The sequence below is a fragment of the Muntiacus reevesi genome, chromosome 19, assembly GCF_963930625.1.
Source record: "Muntiacus reevesi chromosome 19, mMunRee1.1, whole genome shotgun sequence".
NCBI lineage: Eukaryota > Metazoa > Chordata > Mammalia > Artiodactyla > Cervidae > Muntiacus > Muntiacus reevesi.
Window position 1 is genome coordinate 32367279 of NC_089267.1, and position 22176 is coordinate 32389454.

At 42.8% G+C, this 22176-nt stretch overlaps 1 protein-coding gene across 2 annotated transcripts in view; it reads right to left on the reverse strand.

Annotated features, from left to right (window-relative positions):
• Positions 1-21904, reverse strand: part of DSE (dermatan sulfate epimerase) — a 76858-nt gene extending 54954 nt beyond the window's left edge. Inside the window, exon 1 of one of the 2 annotated variants that reach the window (XM_065911369.1) lies at positions 21656-21904. The gene's annotated coding sequence lies outside the window, so the exon portion shown is untranslated. The remainder of the gene's footprint in view (positions 1-21655) is intronic. The other variant, XM_065911370.1, reaches the window with a different exon arrangement.
• Between the last annotated feature and the right edge of the window lie 272 nt (positions 21905-22176).

Here is a 22176-nt window from a genome sequence, read left to right on the forward strand (position 1 = left end):
TTCTTCGGCAACCAAATTTTACAGAGCTTACTGATAAACCATTCTGATTGTATATGTGCTCACCCAATCAGAAAAATATCCTCAACACAGAAACAACAGTCTTGAAGTTCAAAGATGAAAAACTTACTTCTGAACTTAAAATTTTTAAATCTTATGCTTGATTGAAATACATTTTCTACTTCCCATAAATGGCATTATATATTAATTTTCAGTTGGCAATGTAATTCTTTAAATTTGTGAACATAAGTACCTTTAATTCTGTAACCAAATCTCCTCCTCTGATTTTTGAGATATATGACTTCTTTCTTAGCACCTGTGATGGTTAATTTTATGTGTCAACCTGACTGCAGCCATACAGTGCTCAGGCATTTGATGAAATATTATTTCCGGTTGTGTCTGTGAAAAGGTTTTCCTGAAGAGATTAGCATTAGAAGTGGTAGACTGAGTAAAGCAGATTGCTGTTTCAAATGTAGCTGAGTCTTCTTCAATTCACTGAGGATTTGAATAGAACAAAAAGTCAGAGGAAGGGAGAAATCCCCTCTCCCTCCCTCTCCCTCCCTTCCTCTCTGCCTTACTGATGTACATGGACATCATCTCCTCCTGCCCTTAGATTGGAACCTATACCACCAAGCTTTCCTGGGTTCTAGCTTGCAGACAATCAGCTCCCACAGCTTCATGAGTTGCATGAGTCAATTCTTCTGCCTCAACATCAACTTCCAGGCTACCCTCCCTCCTTTCTACCTCTTTCCTGACTCCAATCAATACCACATACTCGGAGGTCAATGCCTCTATTCTTCTAGCCCAGTATCTGCAAAGTTCTGTGAGATAAGTCATGACAGCAATTATATATTTTTGAGGCAAAGAATCACAAAATACATTTAACTTCTCATACATAATCTACTCTGGTTCACTCATTTACCTATTTACCTAAAATTATGCATACTTTGAATATGTCCTTATATCATCTCCTTCAGCATTCAGTTCAGTTCAATTCAGTTGTTCACTCGTGTCCGACTCTTTGCGACCCCATGAATCGCAGCACACCAGACCTCCCTGTCCATCACCAACTCCCGGAGTTTACTCAAACTCATGTCCATTGAGTCGGTGATGCCATCCAGTCATCTCATCCTCTGTCGTCCCCTTCTCCTCCTGCCCCCAATCCCTCCCAGCATCAGGGTCTTTTCCAATGAATCAACTCTTCGCATGAGGTGGCCAAAGTACTGGAGCTTCAGCTTCAGCATCAGCCCTTCCAATGAACACCGAGGACTGATCTCCTTTAGGATGGACTGGTTGGATCTCCTTGCAGTCCAAGGAACTCTCAAGAGTCTTCTCCAACACCACAGTTCAAAAGCATCAATTTTTCAGTGCTCAGCTTTCTTCACAGTCCAACTCTCACATCTATACATGACCACTAGAAAAACCATAGCCTTGACTAGACAGACCTTTGTTGGCAAAGTAATGTCTCTGCTTTTTAATATACTGTCTAGGTTGGTCATAACTTTCCTTCCAAGGAGTAAGCGTCTTTTAATTTCATGGCTGCAATAACCATCTGCAGTGATTTTGGAGCCCAGAAAAATAAAGTCTGACACTGTTTCCACTGTTTCCCCATCTATTTCCCATGAGGTGATGGGACCAGATGCCATGATCTTAGTTTTCTGAATGTTAAGCTTTAAGCCCACTTTTTCACTCTCCTCTTTCACTTTCATCAAGAGGCTTTTTAGTTCCTCTTCACTTTCTGCCATAAGGGTGGTTATCATCTGCATATCTGAGGTTATTGATATTTCTCCTGGCAATCTTGATTCCAGCTTGTGCTTCCTCCAGCCCAGCGTTTCTCATGATGTACTCTGCATATAGGCATCAGGTCCTATAAATTTACCCTCTAATGATAATGACTCTAGGAAGCACTAATACCGTTTTCAAAGCCCTACCTAGCTATGCAGGAAAGGGTTAACACAAACCCTACACATTTCTAAGAAAGGACTGGCCTCTGTCTGGCTCTTGGGAGATGAGTTCTGAGCCCTCATTATGTTCTATGTGATAAGAGGATTCTCGGGTGCCTGAGGCCTTGGGCCATGTGCTACTATTAAGATCGGACAGTATATACTAACAATGGGATTCACAATGAACTGTCTTTGCTCTGGGGGACCAGAATCTGAATAGCTAAAGTCAGTCACGCAGGCGTTACGAGCTTCCACGACTGAACCCCAATAAAATCCCTGAATGCCAAGGCTCCAGTGAGCTCCCCTGACTGGCAACTCTTTGTGAGTGTTGTCACATATTCTTGCCAGGAGCAGAACTTCATTAGCAGAGGACATCGGAAGTCTGTGCCCAGTTCCTTGCAGACTTCACCCCATGCACCTTTTCTCTGATTTCACTCTCTATTCTTCGGCTGTATTAAACTCTAACCACAATTTTAGCAGCGTTTTGAGTCCTGCTAGTGAATCACTGAGACCAACCGTGGTCTTGGGGAACTCCCTGACCTACTTTTCAGTTCAATGATCTAAATCCCTGCTACAATTCTGAAAGTCTTGCTACAGCACTTTGTCCCATCACCTAAGAAAATGTCATGATACTTTTCACCAACTCTTTCTCCTAACTCAACTTCTGATATTGTTCCATTTTAAACCCCCCAAAATGATTGTGTCCAAGGATGGTGCTGTTGAAGTGAAGGACACAGCAGAATACTGGACTTAGTATTAAATGGCTTAAAAGCTTTAGACATTGTCTAAAAATGAAATACATAATGTTAGGCGGAAAAGCTTAGAAGACTTTCACTAGGAAGTAATTTGCTGGCACTAAACATACAATTCCAGTTCATTTGTTTAAAATCAAAATTTCAAATAAATAAATAAATAAATAAAATGTCACCTATTGGATGGTACGTATGGAGTGATGCTTTTAACACTATACACAGTTCTTTTTCATCTCTTATATTTAAGTATTCTTCCATTTTTTAATCTTCTACTTTTTTTTTCTGTTTTCACATTCTCAAATATTTTTATGTGTACTTTTGTTCTCATTCTCATTTTTGTTTCAAGGCTCATAGTTCCTTGGCATTAAAATCCCTGAATACTTTCCAAATATCCTCCTATGAATCATAATCAAAACTCAGAATACCACAGACTTGGTTTGTAGAACAAAGATACAGAGACGTAATTAACCCAAAGACGCAGGCACTGCCATCTCAGACTTCCCCATCTCAGGCTCAGTTACTGGCAATCAACCCTGCCAGAAATTCAGGCCCAAACTACCTTCTTTCCTTCCCCGCTCTGTCTCCATATTCAAACCATCAGCAAATTCTGTTGGCTCCATTCTCAAAATACATCCAGAATCCAGCCACGTTCGCCACCACCATAGCAGCCTAAGTCACATCATGTCTTGCCCAAATTACTGCAACAGCTTCCAAACTAGTCTCCCTGCCTTCGCCCTCACCTCCAGTGGTCATTCTCGACACAGGAGCCAGAGCTGACCTGTTCAATCATAATTCAGATTATTACACCACTCTGTTTAAAACTCCCCAAAGGTTTCCCATCTCTTTCAGAGTCAGCACCAAAGTACCAATATGCATGCTTGTCCAGTCGCTCAGTCATGTCTGACTCTTCAAGAACCCGTGGATTGTAGTCTGCCAGGTTCGTATGGCTGTGGGATTTCCCAGGCAAGAATACTGGAGTGGGTTGTCATTTCCTCCTCCAGGGGATCTGCCCAACCCAGGGATTGAACTTACATCTCCTGGGTCTTCTCCAATGGCAGGAGGATTCCCTACCTCTGTATCACCTGGCATGTCCCAAGGTACCAACAATAGCTCCCAAGTCATTGTGTGGACTGGTTGTATCACCTCTGTCTCCACGTCCTACAACTCTCCCCATCTTTTCCCTCCCAGTCACATGGCCTCCTTGCTATCCTTACACACACATGGCCGCTCCCTCGTTAGGGCCTATGTGCTTGTTCTTCTGCCTAGAATGCCTCCCCCATACATCTACACAGCTTGCTCCCTCACTTCCTTTAAGTATTTGCTCGAATGCCACTTTCTCAGTGGAGGGAATGGCAAACCACTTCAATATTCTTGCCTTGAGAACCCCATAAACAGTATGAAAAGACAAAAAGACAGGACACTGAGAGATGAATTCCCCAGGTCGGTAGGTGCCCAATATGCTACTGGAGATCCATGGAGAAATAACTCCAGAAAGAATGGATGAAAGAAGGATGGAGCCAAAGCAAAAACAACACCCAGCTGTGAATGGGACCTGGTGATAGAAGCAAGACTGAATGCTGTGAAGAGCAATACTGCATAGGAACCTGGAAAGTTAGGTTGATGAGTCAAGGCAAATTGAAAGTGGTCAAACAGGAGATAACAAGAGTGAACATTGACATTCTAGAAATAAGTGAACTAAGATGGACTGGAATGGGTGAATTTAATTCAGATGACCATTATATCCACTACTGTGGGCAGGAATCCCTTAGAAGAAATGGAGTAGCCCTCATAGTCAACAAGAGTCCAAAATGCAGTACTTGGATGCAATCTCAAAAGCAATAGAATTATCTCTGTTCATTTCCAAGGCAAACCATTCAATATCACGGTAATTCAAGTCTATGCCCCGATCAGTAATGCCGAAGAAGCCGAAGTTGAACAGTTCTATGAAGACCTACAAGACCTATAACTAACACCCCAAAAAGATGTCCTTTGCATTATAGGGGACTGGAAAGCAAAAGTAGGAAGTCAAGAAATACCTGGATTAACAGGCAAATTTGGCCTTGGAATACAGAATGAAGCAGGGCAAAGGCTAATAGAGTTCTGCCAAGGGAATGCACTGGTCATAGCAAATACCCTCTTTCAACAACACAAGAGAAGACTCTACAAATGGACATCACCAGATGATCAACACCAAAACCAGATTGATTATATTCTTTGCAACCAAAGATGGAGAAGCTCTATACAGTCAGCAAACACAAGACTGGGAGCTGACTGTGGCTCGTATCATGAACTCCTTATTGCCAAATTCAGACTAAAATTGAAGAAAGTGGAGAAAATCACTAGACCATTCAGGTATGACCTAAATCAAATCCCTTATGACTATACAGTGGAAGTGAGAAATAGATTTAAGGGGCTAGATCTGATAGACAGAGTGCCAGATGAACTATGGACAGAGGTTCGTGACATTGTATAGGAAACAGGAATCAAGACCATCCCCAAGAAAAAGAAATGCAAAAAAGCAAAATGGCTGTCTGAGGAGGCCTTACAAATAGCTGTGAAAAGACCGGAAGCGAAAAGCAAAGGAGAAAAGGAAAGCTATACCCATTTGAATGTGGAGTTCCAAAGAATAGCAAGGAGAGATAAGAAAGCCTTCCTCAGCGATCAATGCAAAGAAATAGAGGAAAATAATAGAATGGGAAAGACTAGAGATCTCTTCAAGAAAATTAGAGATAACAAGGGAACATTTCATGCAAAGATGGGCTCAATGAAGGACAGAAATGGTAGGGACCTAACAGAAGCAGAAGATATGAAGAAGACGTGGCAAGAATACACAGAAGAACTGTATAAAAAAGATCTTCACGACCCAGATAATCACCATGGTGTGATCACTCACCTAGAGCCAGACATCCTGGAATGTGAAGTCAAGTGGGCCTTAGGAAGCATCACTACGAGCAAAGCTAGCGGAGGTGATGGAATTCCAGTTGAGCTATTTCAAATCCTGAAAGATGACGCTGTCAAAGTGTTGCACTCAACATGCCAGCAAATATGGAAAACTCAGCAGTGGCCACAGGACTGGAAAAGGTCAGTTTTCACTCCAATCCCAAAGAAAGGCAATCACAAAGAATGCTCAAACTACCACACAATTGCACTCATCTCACACACTAGTAAAGTAATGCTTAAAATTCTCCAAGCCAGGCTTCAGCAATATGTGAACTGTGACTTCCAGACGTTCAGGCTGATTTTAGAGAAGGCAGAGGATCCAGAGATCAAATTGCCAACACCCGACAGATTATCGAAAAAGCAAGAGAGTTCCAGAAAAACATCTACTTCTGCTTTATTGACTATGTCAAAGCCTTTGACTGTGTGGATCACAATAAACTGTGGAAAATTCTTAAAGAGATAAGAATACCAGACCACCTGACCTGCCTCTTGAGAAACCTGTATACAGGTCAGGAAGCAACAGTTAGAACTGGACATGGAACAATAGACTGGTTCCAAGTAGGAAAAGGAGTACGTCAAGGCTGTATATTGTCACCCTGCTTATTTAACTTATATGCAGAGTACATCACGAGAAAGGCTGGGCTGGAGGAAGCACAAGCTGGAATCAAGATTGCGGGAGAAATATCAATAGCCTCAGATATGCAGATGACACCACCCTTACGGCAGAAAGCGAAGAAGAACTAAAGAGCCTCTTGATGAAAGTGAAAGAGGAGAGTGAAAAAGTGGGCTTAAAGCTCAATATTCAGAAAACTAAGATCATGGCATCTGGTCCCATCACTTCATGGGAAATAGATGGGGAGACAGTGGAAAACAGTGGCTGACTTTATTTTTCTGGGCTCCAAAATCACCGCAGATGGTGACTGTAGCCATGAAATTAAAAGATGCTTACTCTCTGGAAGGAAAGATATGACCAATCTAGACAGTATATTAAAAAACAGAGACATTACTTTGCCAACAAAGGTCTGTCTAGTCAAGGCTATGGTTTTCCAGTGGTCATGTATGGATGTGAGAGTTGGTCTATAAAGAAAGCTGCGCACCGAAGAATTGATGCTTTTAAACTGTGGTGCTGGAGAAGATTCTTGAGAGTTCCTTGGACTGCAAGGAGATCCAACCAGACCATCCTAAAGGAGACCAGTCCTGGGTGTTCATCAGAAGGACTGATGCTGAAGCTGAAACTGCAATACTCTGGCCACCTGATGCAAAGAGCTAACTCACTGGAAAAGACCCTGATGCTGGGACAGATTGGGGGCAGGAGGAGAAGGGGACAACAGAGGGTGAGATGGTTGGATGGCATCATCAACTCGATGGACATGGGTTTGGGTGTACTCCGTGAGTTGGTGATGGACAGGGAGGCCTGGCGTGCTGCAGTTCATGGGTTCGCAAAGAGTCAGACATGACTGAGTGAATGAACTGAACTGAACTGAACATTTTCTCAATGAGGCCAGATGTGACCATCTCATCTAAGTTACATCCTTACCACATATAACCACCATCACTCCCCTAAGTCCCTTCTAGGTTTTATTTTCCTTCATGGCACTTATAACTGTCTAATTACTATACAACCTAATTATTTTTTGTGTGTGCCTGGCTTCCCCTTCTAGAATGTAAGCTCCATGAGGGCACTTTGCTTTTTGCTATATCCCCAACATCTAAGCATGCCCAGCACTTAAGAAACAGAGAATATTGATGGAGTTAATTTAATGAATGTGTTTAAGATGCAAACCCTTAAATACTCAGAGATAACTAAACATATTGTTAGATAACTATATAAATACAACTACATAAAAAGAAGAAATAAAGATCTTTTGAGTTTAACTTTTGGAGGTAAAATGTATTACAATGCCTGAACCTTACAAGACTGCTGAGGGTGACTGTTAATGCCAGAGTTGACTGAGAGCTGCCCTCTGCTCAGCACCCTCCCAACCATCACTCAAGCAAAGCCCCACGTATACCCTTGACTGTGGCTGGCTCCCAGACCCCCAGGCCCACCATGCCCTGGTCAAGGTGCCTGGCCCACCTCTGACCACGGTCCACTCCCTGAGGATTCCCTGCTGTTTCCCAACATTCCATGAGTGGTTTTTATGGCTTTTCTCAGAGTTTTCTCCTAAATGTCACCTCAAAACTTGCAGCCACTTTTGCATGGAATTAGACATTCTGCCCCTCCCCTTTCTCCTCAAGCTCTGATCAGCCAGGCCTCGCTTCTTGCAGGATGACTGTAGATGCTAGGACTTTCACTGAGGATCTTCTGTTTTGAAATTTAAATTTCCTTCATGTCCCTTCTTTTAACCACATTCCCAAAGATGTCATCATAACGTAATGGCTTGTTATAAAGGTTTTATTATTGCTGTTATTTGGTTATTTTATTTTAAATTGGAGGATAATTGCTCTGTAATGTGTGTTGGTTTCTGCCCTACAACAATGTGAATGAACATTAATTATATATATACACATATGTATCTATACCTACATATTCTTTTCCTCTTGAGTCTCCTTCCCACTCCACCCCCTTAGGTCGTCGTAGAGCACCAGGCTGAGCCACCTGCGCTATATAAAGCAGCTTCCCACTGGCTGTCTATTTTACACACGATAGTGTATATATGTCAATGCTACTGGAAATTTTTTAAAAAATCCTCTGTATTGCCAACATTTCTCTTATGCAGATGTCAAAAGAATAAGGGTGCTATCTAATGAATTATTCTTCCTTTCACACCTACATTATTCCTATTATTTTGTGCTAAAAACTTCTTGTGACAGTTTTTATAGTTCTGTCTATAAAACATTACCAGTCAAGAAACAATTTTTCAGGCGATACTAGACAGTGGAGACCACGCATGCTGTGAAGAGTAAGACAACAATTTCGGAATTGATGGTGACAGATCCACAGGTCAAAACACATTTTCCTGCCAGAAATAGCCCAACTCAGAGTCTGAAACTGCCAGATATTTAATGTTTGTGTCTGTATGTTCCAGGTCATAAACATTTAACTGCTGTCTATATCCTCATATGGAGAAGGCAATGGCACCCCACTCCAGTACTCTTGCCTGGAAAATGCCATGGACGGAGGAGCCTGGTAGACTGCAGTCCATGGGGTCGCTAAGAGTCGGACACGACTGAGTGACTTTACTTTCACTTTTCACTTTAATGCGCTGGAGAAGGAAATGGCAACCCACTCCAGTGTTCTTGCCTGGAGAATCCCAGGGATGGGGGAGCCTGGCGGGCTGCCGTCTATGGGGTCGCACAGAGTCGGACACGACTGAAGCGACTTAGCAGCAGCAGTAGCATGTCCTCATATCGGTGAATTAACTGCATTTTTTTCCTGACTTTAGCATTCTACTCTGGTAGTGGTAGCCCCATTCTTTGCATCTTTTAAACTAGGAATACACCTCTCATATCCACCCTACTCATTTCACCCCATCTCTGCCCATGGTCAGATTCTACCTAGCTATATCTTTTGATCAAACCTGAAGGAATTCTTTTCATCCATGCTGGAGAAAACTCCTCTTGTACTGATTTTATTTTAGATCTTCTTCCATGTTCTGTCCTACATGAATGTGGTGACTAGATGACCATCTGCCAGGTCAATTCTTGAGTTAAATGGGACAGGGGGCAGAGATGACACTTAAGATGCTCCAAATTAAAGATTCTGTGAAGTAATTTTGACTCTTTCAGTGATACATCCCCTATTGTGCTCTCCACGGAGGCTGAAAGCCATTCTCCGCAACCCACAAGCGAGATGGGAACCAGCCTCTTCCGTTCCTGGGACCACCTTAGTTGTCTCAGTGACTCGCCAGGGGTGATTCTCCTGGGGCTTTCATCTCTTGCAATCGTTATTTGTCTCTGCACTCTTTAATCTTCACGGGTCATTACTATTGGTCTGGAATATTTCTCAACCTCTCAGTGATGTGGGACACTTAACCCTACTAAAAACCCATGTGCATGTGTGTGTAGTCGCCTCAGTCGTGTCCAACTCTTAGAAACCTAATGGACTGTCGTCCCCCAGGCTCCTCTGCCCATGGGATTCTCCAGGCAAGAATATTGGAGTGGGTTGCCATTCCTTTCTCCAGGGGATCTTCCCAACCCAGGGATCAAACCCACATCTCTTACATCTCCTGCACTGGCAGGCAGGTTCTTTACCACTAGCGCCACCTGGGAAGCCCGGAGGAATCAATTTCTATCTTACCTCACAGCTTCTTATCTACTCACTTACCCATAATTAACTCCTCAGCAAAATCCTCATTATGAAACATTAGATTTTTGCCTCTTTTCAAAAGTATTCAATTCTTCCCTTTATCACCTATATTTGGGGACAGTGACATATCATCCAAATTTATAGAGAAAATTGAAATTATCCGGTGTAAGTATAATGTCCCTAAACTTACCTTAATATCTTTATCTCTAATCCTAAATGGAAAGAAGTCATGGAGAGTGCCATCCTGGAAAGAAAGATGAAAGGCAAAAGATCTTCTCAGGGCTTAGGCAGCACACTAATATCCGAGGCCAACCACGCACCACGTGTCCGCTGGCTGTTCGGGAAACAGGGCAAGTCCAGACAAACAGGAGACAGAAGAGCTGCGGACAGCTCATTGCTCATTTCCCATAGAAAACCACAGAGGCCTCCTCTTCCCTGCAGTCCTTTAGGCATGTCATGGCGTAGTGTGGCAGACTCAAAAGATCTAACTTGAAATCAGTAATGGGTCGAATTGTATCCTACAAAAATTCCCGTGTTGGAGTTATAATACCCAATGCCTCAAAATATGACCTTATTTGGAAACACGGTCCAAATAAATTGCAGATATAATTAAGATATAACAATTATAATTAAGTTAAGATGAAGTCTTACTGGAGTAGGATGAGCTCCTAACCCAATACGAGTTATTTTTATAAAAAGGGGCAGTTTGATGGCAGAAATGCATAAACAGGGAGAATGCCAGGACAAGATGCAGCGAGAGATCAGGGTGAAGGGTCCACAAGCCAAGGAACACTGAAGACTGACAGAAACCACCGGAAGCTGGGAGAAAGGCATGGAGCGGGTTTTCTCGGCCTTGGAAGGAACCAATCCTGCTGATGCTTGCGTTTTGGACTTCTAGCCTCACAGAACTGTGAGACAACAGATTTCTGTTGTGTAAGCCACTCAAGTGGAGGTACTTTGCTACAGCAGCCCTAATAAACTATACACAGGCCTAGTTCTACAATGTTCTCATTCCTAAAATTGTTGTTGTTCGCTAAGTCATGTCCAACTCCTTGCAACCCCATGGACGGCAGCACTCCAGGCTTCATTCCATTTCTAAAGTAGGGATCGTAATTTTTATTATATCTACACCAAAGGCTGCTATAAACAATAAACATATATAGTGCTTACCAAATGCTAGGAACTATGCTAGGTAGTTCACGTGGGTTAACTCATTTAATCTTCGCCACAGTGCCATAACACAGATACTAACATCATTCCCCTTTCACAGCTGAGGAAACCGAAGCACAGCAGAGTAAGCAAGGAAAAGAAAAATGAAAGTGGAAGTCCTCAGTAGTGTCAGACTCTTTGTGACCCCATGGACTGTATAGTCCATGGAATTCTCCAGGCCAGAATAGTGGAGTGCGTAGCCGTTCCTTTCTCCAGGGGATCTTCTCAACCCAGAGGTTGAACCCAGGTCTCCCACATTGCTGGCAGATTCTTTACCAGTCAAGGTCACACAGAAAGTGAAGCAGCCAGACCCATGCAGTCTGAGAGTATTACCCATGAAACAACTATCTTTGTAAACTATCAAGGTCCTTCCAAATTAAATAAAGCACCATCATCATAACCACTTTCCTACTCAAGAGCCTCTATTTCCCACAGCAGAAATAACAATTTTCTCCTCCAAGAGCTTCCACAGTCTAGTTCTGGCCCATCTCTTCAACATTAGCATTCGTGTCCTCCCTGCACAAACTCTCCCTTCACACTTAACTGTCATCCTTGCTTGAGCACGACTCATATTTTACCCTTGATTCCCATTTTTACTCTCTCTGGGGGTCCCCTCTACCTGCTCCACATCAACCTCATACCTTTCTCAAAGAGCACAGTGCTATCTACGAAGCCTTCACCAGCAACTCTATCCACAAGTGGCCTCCCCTCCGGCCCCATACACACATTGCTCCATACTCTTTGGGAATTCAGGGATGATGCCAACCAAGAAAGTGCATCTGCCCTGTTATAAAATGGTAAAACAAAGAAAACATCTATACAAACCACTAAAGAAAAAGGAAGTAAGTGAATTCCCTGACAGTCCAGTAGTTAGGACTTTGAGCTGCCATGGCAGGGGGCATGGGTCTGATCCCTGGTTGGGAAGCTAAGATCCTACAGACCAAAAGAAAAAGAATTATATGAGAATTACAAAGTACTTTTGAAATTTATAGAAATCAATACTTCCAACTGAGTTGAAGAAGGATGAATAAGGAGGGGCATCTGGACTAGGTCTTAAAAAGGGATCAGGAAGAATGTCTATAGCTGTAACTATCTCCACTAATTAATATAGTCAGTCCTAAAAACATGCACACTGAGTTACTTGAAGATACTTGTTTTCTTCTTTACTCACATTTACTGTTTCAATCCTCTGAATCCAAAAGGGCTCTGAGACAGAGCTCACCTGCTCAGGTATAAGCTGCTGGGAGGCGGGGACCTTAGCCTTCTTTGTCTTCCCTATGGATGGTGTCATGCCCCAGGGATGACGTGCAACACAGGCCTTCAAAAATACTTGTGGAAAACAAGGAAAGAATTCATGAAGAAGGCACAGAAGATAGGAGACAGACTGTCAAGAAAGGAGATAAGTGAATTCCCATGATTTTTCTACGTTCTCCTTGACCTGGCGGCTACCCCACTCCTTAGCTCAACTCCTTTTCCGGTGCCTTTGCTTAGCTGGTGGCTCTGCTTGCAAGGCTTTCTCTCCTCCCTCTTTTGGCATAAAATCCTCTGAGGCCCAATTCATTCTTCCCTCCTTGCTGAGTATTCTTCGCCCACGTAACCCTCACAGACATCTTTCTTCCTGCAAACCTGCTGCAAGGATCTGTCTGTTCAACACTTAATTGTTCTCATAAAGTTTCATACTCAGTTATCCTTCTCCAACCAGACTTTATAGCTCCCGAAGGCTGGAAACCATGTCTTTTTTTTTTTTTTTTTTTTTTTGCATGCTGCCCCGCTTCGGCTCCAGCCAGACGTCCCCTCAAACATGAAGTACCTGGCAAGTACTTGCTGAATGACTAAATCCTTTCAGTATTTCTATCGCTGAAGTAGAACGTTCTTTCATCTGACTCTCAGGTTCAAAAGTACACTGGAAAAAGTTATATATCAAAGCACTCATTCCTGGTAACACAGATTTATCTTTTCTAAAACTTGCAATCACTGAACCAAACTTCAGTGGCTTCAACAACAAGAAAAAAAGGTGTAAGGACATAAAGAAGGGTCTGTTACATAACCACCCTAACACTGCTAGCTCCATTCAACTTCTTTAGGCACAGGATTTATCATTTTATGGCAATTTAGTAGTATAAATACTGCCAACACATTTCTTCCCCCAAGAAAGAGATATTGAAAGTGGCCCAGTTTAGCCTGAAACTTGCCAGATTACATTTAACAAGTTGAGGTGAAACTGAATTTTTCAAGTTCCTGCAGCCAATACTCAAATACCATTTGTTAGTTTGAATTTTATTTAGAATAACTCTATGCAAGTCACAGTAAATCTAAAAACTGTTAATGCTGAAAAGCTTAGAACCCTAACAGAGCATGTGATTAATAGGATGAATCCAATCTGAACAATACTGGTTTCCTTAAGAGAAAAAAATTGGATCTTAAATTTTTACACTAGAGTTTAAGAAATGATAAACTGAACTATTGCATAAAAGTAGTAGATCAATTCTTATTCTGCTCTCTATTTCGCCTGAGTTCTCATTAAAACCAACCTGCTTTAACTTGTGAAAGACTTACATTCAAAATAGAGGAAAAAAGAAGAAATCAACCTCATAACTAAGGGAGACAGCAAAAGACACTTTAACTGGTTAACTCTGCAGGCTTTTCAGTGATTCCAAGAAATCAGTTTCCTCTGAGAAAGGTAACTGTGAAAAACATTTCAAAATTGCTTTAAAACTATGGGCTGTAAAACTAAGTGGAAACATTCCATTCCAGCTGCCTAAGACATTGACAGTTGGGCTCCTGTTCTTGGCATCCCCCAAACCCACTAACCCAATATTGGCTGAGTCTGTTTTCTAACACCTTTAGCAGCATCAGAATGAACCTGCTTTTAAGATGATTACATCTTAAATCCTGCCTAATTTTACTACTGTGAAAAAAACACGACCAGTGGCCTGAAACCATGAATTAACTCTACTAGAGTCTATTTTCCTGAACAAAAATGAAACAAAGCTCACGTTTTGTTTCTATACATGCCATTCTTTTTAACCAAAAATACTGCTGTTAAGAAGTCTGGAATACAAGCAAAGTTTCCAAGCTCTTTCTGACATGGGCAACCTCTATGTTTTGACCACATGGCTAATGAATGCCCCATACATTCATGTGACCACTGCTGCCAGTCTAGTTCTACTATAAAAATGGGGTGGAGAAATGTAAAAGATATTACTGGAAGTCCAAAATGGAACACCACAATCTGCTGCCAAGCCCTGTTTTTAAAAGATTTTCTAAAATAAAAAAGAAATGTAGAGGAACGTGATCCGTTTGAGGAGAAAATAGATTAAGCATAGGGAAGCAGGGCTTTCAGACACTGTAATGTGTATCTGAATGAAATGCTGAAGCAAACTTATGCATGATCAATATTTAACCAGCTAGCAAATATTAATACTTTGCTCTAATAAATAAAAACGCTAAGTGTAAACTATAGACAACTTGTATTTCAAACACTAAAACTCACCATATCTTCTACATTCACATAATTAAGTCACTTTTAATTTCCAAGATTTTCAAATCCAGATGAGCAGCAGTCATAAAATTAGAACCCCAGAAGACAAATGCTAATATCCCTCCTGGACAACCTCACTTAAACCTTTCTAAACAGAGAAGAACTCAAAGGCCTCCTTCATAAATCCATTCTAAAGGTTAAAACATTCAGAAAAACTTCCCTGTATTTAGCATAAATCCCTCTTGATGCCTGCTGTAAGTCGATTTCCTCTTCTTTTTCTTCAGGGAAGATGGAAAACAGCTGTTCAACATTCCCTTTCAGGCCCCTTTTTCCTTCCTGCCAGGCCCATTCCCCCCCTTGGGAGAAGTGTAAACACTGCAGGTGATTCCTAAATCCAGCTGGCCCCTGCCCGATTATCCAAGGGGCTGGTAAGCCCGGCCCCATGCGAGCCTCCTAGGATGCTGTCATCCAACTGCCAAGGCCCCAAGAAGAGCTCTTTACCAGAATGTGTGGAATTCCAGAAATCCTTTACTTAAGAGTCTGTCCTTAGATATAGTCAAGACAACAAAAATAGCGCTGTGTCAAGAAGAAAAGCTGACAGTCACAACTGTAAAGAAGGTAAGCAGTGTTATCCTGCAGCCTGGAGGTCTTGACTACCACTCTACCCGGTGTCAGAGTGTTGAGTGCACCCTGGCATGAAACATTTTTAAACTACTTGATGATTTTTATCATGCAATTCTTGAGTTCCTTTGTCACTGACGCAACTTTCTGGATGTTGGCTTACTTTAGAAATGCAATAACCCTTTCAATACGCCAAGGTACAGAACTACTCTAAATGAAGGTGTTAATCTGTAGCCTTTTATTTCTTTTTCCTTTTTTTTTCATTTTTTAAAATATGTTTATTCGAAATAAATGAGCATTGTTCACAGCTCTTCTCTGCTCCTTTTTGCCTACCACCTCTGTTTCCTTTACATTCTGTCCTGTTTTTCTTTCATGATAGGTATTTTAGAAGGATGACAATTTTTCTCCTCCCCCAACCCACCAAAGATCCCTACATCCACCTCATACAAATGCAGATGACCAAATTCTAATGAAAAGTGACTTCAGCATGAATTTCCAATCCCTAAATAGTAGAGACGGCACAGTCTGAAGAAGAGGATGTGACAGTAAAATGAATGCAAAGATAAAGAAGGGCACTTTTGGTTTCCGGAACAGAACAGACTTGTTCAAGAGGCTCATGGGCCTCAGCCAATTACCATGATCCATTTGATCTTTCAGCTAGGGAGGACTGTCGCTTCATCTAGGACATCACTTGCATCCCCTGGTTCACCAACCATGCTCCCAGTCTATTTTTTTAAATTAGTAATTCTAGATTCACAACACAACCTGCAAATGACTACCTTTTACACTAATGCTGTTAACTCCCATTTCATGAATTGCTAACAAATATCCCCATTTTTCTTGGAATAGTCATTAGACTCCAACAGTAAAGCCAGTACATTGCCTGTGTACTTCATCAATAAAAAATATTATAGACCCACAGCTTGGTGAGCCCATTTCCTTTACAAATTCTTTTTAAGAGTTATGAAATGCTGACTCAGCTTTGTTGTGGTATAACATCTGCACGCATTAAATCCCTTTTGCGCAGTAGCTAAGTTTGTTACACATGAGAAAAATGCAAAAACCTTAATTTAATCAACAAATTTACAACCCTATGGCATCTGTATATGCAATGAATATTTCAAATGGAAAGATTTAAATGACAGTTTTTTAAATGACTGTGGACCGACTCAATTTCTACTGAATGATCATGTACACTAAACACATAGGGAATTTTACTATGATTATCCTAACATTTTCCATTTATTAAGTAGAGAGGCCCTGTTAATTCCATAAATAATACCAAAAATATTTTTCCAATGTGGACACATTACATACACTCAGCTGCAAATTCTCTCTGTCTAGAGCAAAGCAGATGGACTCAGTCTACAATGGATACACGACATATGCATAACTGAGAGTTAACTACACACATGTGTTTTGTTATATTTTTAAAAACAGGACTACACTTACCTAATGGTTATAACTATTCTCAAATATAAAATGCCCAAACAAATCATGCTATTACCAGGATGTTTATAGCTTCTACATATTACTAAAGAGGCAAATTCTGTTCTTTCAGAAATTGTTTACTAACATTTGATGACAACACTTACCAAGGTCATGTTTATGGACTACCCCAAGGGAGTTGGAACAAATAGAAGGAAATCCAGTGGTAATCTTAAAGCACATTAAAAGTCATAGTGTTATCTGGAATAAGGACAGAACTCCATTCAAGAAATGAGCAGATGGAACTTGCCTGGTGGTCCAGTGGTTAAGACACCATGCTTCCAAAGCCAAGGGGTGCAGGTTCCATCCCTGGTCTGGGAACTAAGATCCCACACGCTGGGTAGCATGACGGGGAGGGGTTGGGGTGGGAAAGCAATCATTCTCCAATAAAAATTAATTTTAAAAAAGCAATTGTACTCCAATACAAATTAATTTTTAAAAATTAAAAATAATAAACAGATGGTCTCAACCATCATTTCTTCTTTTTCCAAAGTAAAATCACTCCCTTTTCTTTTCTGTGGTATTTAACAGACTCTCTAAACACTCTGCCTCCTGCAGGTTTATACTCTTTTGAGCATATGACAGAGGATCTGAAATCCATACCCTTGATAGGCTGGAGCTTGCTGAGACATGCAGATGGAAGCAAAACAACTGGTAAAACACCCAAAAACCTGAAGCCAGCAAATGAGAGCTGAGCAATGGGCATAGGGCTCTGTGGGAATCAGAAGGGGACCCAGGATGGAACCCTGATGAGGATAAGAGATAAGCAGAGTGAGAGGAGGGTGCTGTGGGAAGAGGGCCCCAAAACAGCCAGTTTACAGAAGCCTGGAAAACACATAAGCAAGCATTCCAGGGAGCTGACAAATCATGGACAGTAATGTGTAGTAAATGTGATAATAAATTAGATCTGTAAGAAAATGAAAAAAAAAAAAAGAAAATGAAATGGAAGAGTCTTTAATAACATGGACATGGAATCATAAAGGAGAAAAGTAGAATTAAATATACCATTTAGGTTAATCTCATATTTAAAATAGGCCACTAATTACTTGTAAATGACAGGCAATTCTCTTCTTTTCATGGTATTTCCATTTCTACAGCCCTAAAATAAGGATAAGACACCTGCTCTATATCACTCTTCATTTCCACTAGGCTAAAAATGAAAATAATAGAATTCTTTGAAAAAATATTGAATTACTTTCTCATGCTCACACTCAGTCATGTCTGACTCTTTGCCACCCCATGGACTGTAGCCCACCAGGCTCCTCTGTCCACGGGATTCTCCAGGCAAGAATACTGGAGTGGGTGGCCATTTCCTCCTCCGAGGGATCTTCCTGACCCAGGGATCAAACCCGCTCTTCCTGTGTCTCTTGCGTTGCAGGAAGGTTTTTTATTGCTGAGCCATGGGGGAGCCCTAGGCAGTTTTAAATAGAAGCATTCACATAGCTGCATGATCTACCAGGGACTCTGGTTTTCCTTCCATTGTCTGATGCACAGGAATTCATAAGCAAGAATTTACTAACCCCAATGGCTTCTTTTTATCCTGTCCACAACACTATCTACCTTTTTTTCTAGCATGATTCTTTCCTGTAATCTCTCTCCACCACCCCCTAATCAAACCACTCTTCTATGTGCAAGTAGGAGCTGTGAAACACCAAAGTTAGATGGGTAAGATCCTGGGACTACATTTATTTACTAAAATATATAGAAAGATTTTCTTTAAAGAAAAATTACTTCAATTAAAAATATCCACTTAATGCAAGGTTTCACTTTTAAAATATATAATTTCCTATTAGAGTTAGGCATTAGAATCAGTAAGACTTTTTGAAATTCATCCATTTCTAATAATTACTGCCATCATCAGATAAAAGCATGGATCGGTGCCACTGAAATCTAGGACTCTAAGCTCTACTTCCATTCTGCCCTTAATTCATCAGATGAATTTCACTGGGAAGTAATTTCTTTTTGGTACTCTGAACATATACACTTGCCTAATTGCCATGTCAGGCACTGACTCTTGGTTTAGATTACACTGTGTCATCCAAATACCCACTAGTAATTTGGTGACCCCCCCACAAGTTTTTTTCTACGAATCAACAAGCATATGTGCTTAAGTCACTTCAGTCACATCTGACTCTGCAACCCCATGAACTATAGCCCATCAGGCTCCTCTGTCCATGGGATTCTCCAGGCAAGAATACTGGAGTGGGCTGCCATGCCCTCTTCCAGGGAATCTTCCCTACCTAGGGACTGAACGCATGTCTCCTGCATTGGCAGGCAGGTTCTTTACCACTAGGGCCACCTGGAAAGTCTACAAATTACCATGGGTGAAGATAATGTAATTCCAAGATGAGAAAATCCTAAGGCATTTTATAATATAGTAAAAAGAACTGTCCTGTCCTCAACTTGGAGCTATTCTTTCAGAAGAATTGCTGGACATGGAACCTCTGCCTTACCCACTTCTTCATACTAGTAAAGATCCAGCCCCTCTCAGTAAACAGAATAAAAGTATCCACTACAATGATGACCTTCCCTCTACAAGAGGGTCTTGATCTCCTCAAAGGCCTGCCACAAACATATTCTAGCATAAAAAAAGTATTTCTTTTTTTTTTTTAACTTATGGGGGAAGAAGGTGAAAAAAGGATAAGAACATGTACTATATTTAGGACTCAAACATGCTAATGATATCTGCGCTTCTCACATGGCGCTAATGGTAAAGAACCCCCACCAATGCAGAAGACATGAGAGATGCGGGTCAATCCCTGGGTGGGGAAGATCCTTGGAAGAGTGCATGGCCATCTACTCCAGTATTCTTGCCTAGAAAATTCCAAGGACAGAGGAGCCTGGAGGGATACAGTCAATGTGGTTGCAAAGAGTCGGGTATGACTAAAGCGATTTAGCATGCATGCAAGTAATATTTACTACACACTGCAACTACAAAACGCTCATCTTTTACTAGTTTCTTTACCCCTTTGGGAAACAAACATTATGGATACAGTAAAACCCCAATCTAAATGCTGTAGCTTCCTTTATTCTTTTGCAATCATTTGTTGAAATTGTAATATTGAGTGGAAATCATGTAATTTCTTTAATGGGACAGAGTGTCATCCAAGGCAAGTAGAAATAAATACCAAAATATTCAACTATAAATATTAAGAAATGTATAAACAAACATCTTATTGCTTAATTGCAGAATATATTTTCATCTATGATCTTAAAGTACTTTTTCAGAGATTAAAAGAAACCTTTATAATGAGGTCTTGGGAAGGGCAGTACAACCTCAGTGAGGTTCAGAACCTCCTCCTGGATGACCACCAGGTCCCCTCAAGGCAGCACTGTGGGATATTGGACTGGTCAACAAGTCTCACCGAAAACATGTTATTAGCTAATTTGCGGACTGACTTTATAAATACTAAAGTAGATAGACACACAAATGTTAGGTATTATGATGGTCCTGACTTCCATGTGGCAAACCTAGCTAACCTCTTACCCCGTCTTTCCGTAACCAGGCCCCAAACCTCAGAGAGAGGAACTTTAAAACCTTCTACCCAGAAGGCCTAGGAAGGTGCTAATGATTCCTTCAGTGACAAGGGGTCTATACTGTTTTCTGTTGCAAACTTCCCTTTTGTCCACATTTTCTCTTCTCTATTTTTACAGAACACATCTTACCTGCACACTTTCTAAAAGGACACATATGGTAACCTTGGAGTACATGATACACAAACACTCAGGTAACCCTATATTTTCTCAAAACAAACAAACAAAAAACCCTATATTTTATTTCTTCCATGAATATTGCAAACAATTTGGGGATCTCATTTTAGAAGTACTGGCAGAATATTCTATAAAATATTGCATATTCTATTTCATTTCATACAAGTTATCATTTATTGCGAAAAAAAAAACTGAAGAAAAGGAAATTCCTGAAAAGTTAAGGTCTATTATGTGAAAAATAAAATACTGGGGGAAAAAATTGTTTTGAAACTATTTCTCAGTGAGAACGTCCGTCCTCAAATTTAACGTCAACTAAACCAGGACTCTCTAAAGCATGACTAATGAAAAAATGTTTAAAAGAACCTTATAACAGATTCCTACAAACTAAAAGTGGCATTTCCTGATCTAAAGAATTCCAAGTAAATGAGGTTCACCTCCTACTTCCAAGCAATGGATTCGGTTTCAGCCTTCAGCACCCGCCAGCCTAAGCGGAGGTTGATGCCTCAATCGAGCGATGAAACTGAGAAAATTCTGAGGTCACAAACTTAGCTTAGATTCCATCCGCGACAGACCCAGAGCCCATGTGGCATTGCTCACGGAGCTTCCCAGCCTGTGAGTCAAGCACGCCGCACCCCAGGCCCCCACCAGGGGCTGCCCGGGAGGGAGGCTGACCGACAATTTCTCCAAGCGTCGGTGGAGCCTGGCGGCTTTGGAATCCGGCGTCTAGGGAGGCTCGGGACGTGCCTGCCTGGCTTCCACGGTCGCAGAGGCGGGCTGCCAGCGCCAGGATCGGCACACCAGACCACCACCACCCCAATTATCAGGGAGACGGAGGGAAAGGAGGGCGCCAAACTCTGCCAACCTACCCGGCAGAGGGAAGCCGGAGCCCCCGGCCGTCCGGGAAATCGCGGCTGGGCCGGCCGGACCCGACGCACCGAAAGTGATCTCCGAGTTCTTACCGTGCGCCCAGCTCTGCGCCGGGCGGCCAAGGGTTGGAAGGGAAATCAGAGCTGCCCGGCCGCCGGGAAAACTCACGGCTCGGGCTTCACGTCTCGCGCGCCCCCCAGCCGAGCTGGGCTCGCGCGCGCAGGTCGCGGCGCTCGGCGCCCGGCGGGGGACGTGGCTCTCCGCTTGCCTCTCGCCGGCTCCCGGCCAGTCCGGCCGACGACCCGCCCGAGACTCCGGAAGAAAGCTGAGCGGCGCGGGGTCCGGAGCGACGTCCGCCGCGCACCGCTGCCCACCACTCGCGCGCCCCTCCGCTTACCGCTCCCCGCCGCGGTTTCGTCCTCTCGGGCGTCGCCTCTCCAGCTTGGGCCCAGGCTCCCCAACCCCTTGCCGGCCCCCTTCTCTCCAAGGCGCCCGGGCCCCCGGCGCCCTCGGAGCCGAACCCTCAGCGCGCCAGCCGCGCCATGGGTGCGGGTGGGCGCCGCGCCACAGGGATGCGCCGCTGCAGCCTCGGGCGGCGCTACTGCGAGCCGGGCCGGGCCGGCGCGGGCGGGAGGGTGTGGGCGAAAGGGGAGGAGGGCGGGACGCGGCGGGCGCTGGGGCTCGCTGGAGGGAGGAGGAAACCGCAACGTCACCAGAGCCCCGGGCGGCGAGGATGGGGAGGGGGAAACGGGGAACCCTTCCCGCTGCGGGACCCCGACCTCCGGCCCGCCCCGCTTTCTCGCCCTCCTCCTCTCCGAGGACTCCCGGCTGTCGGCCTTCCGCTCCACTCGGGCCCGAATCCACGGACCCCCTACCCTGCCAGGCCTCCTTGGCTTCAACTTGCTCTAGTTTCTAATG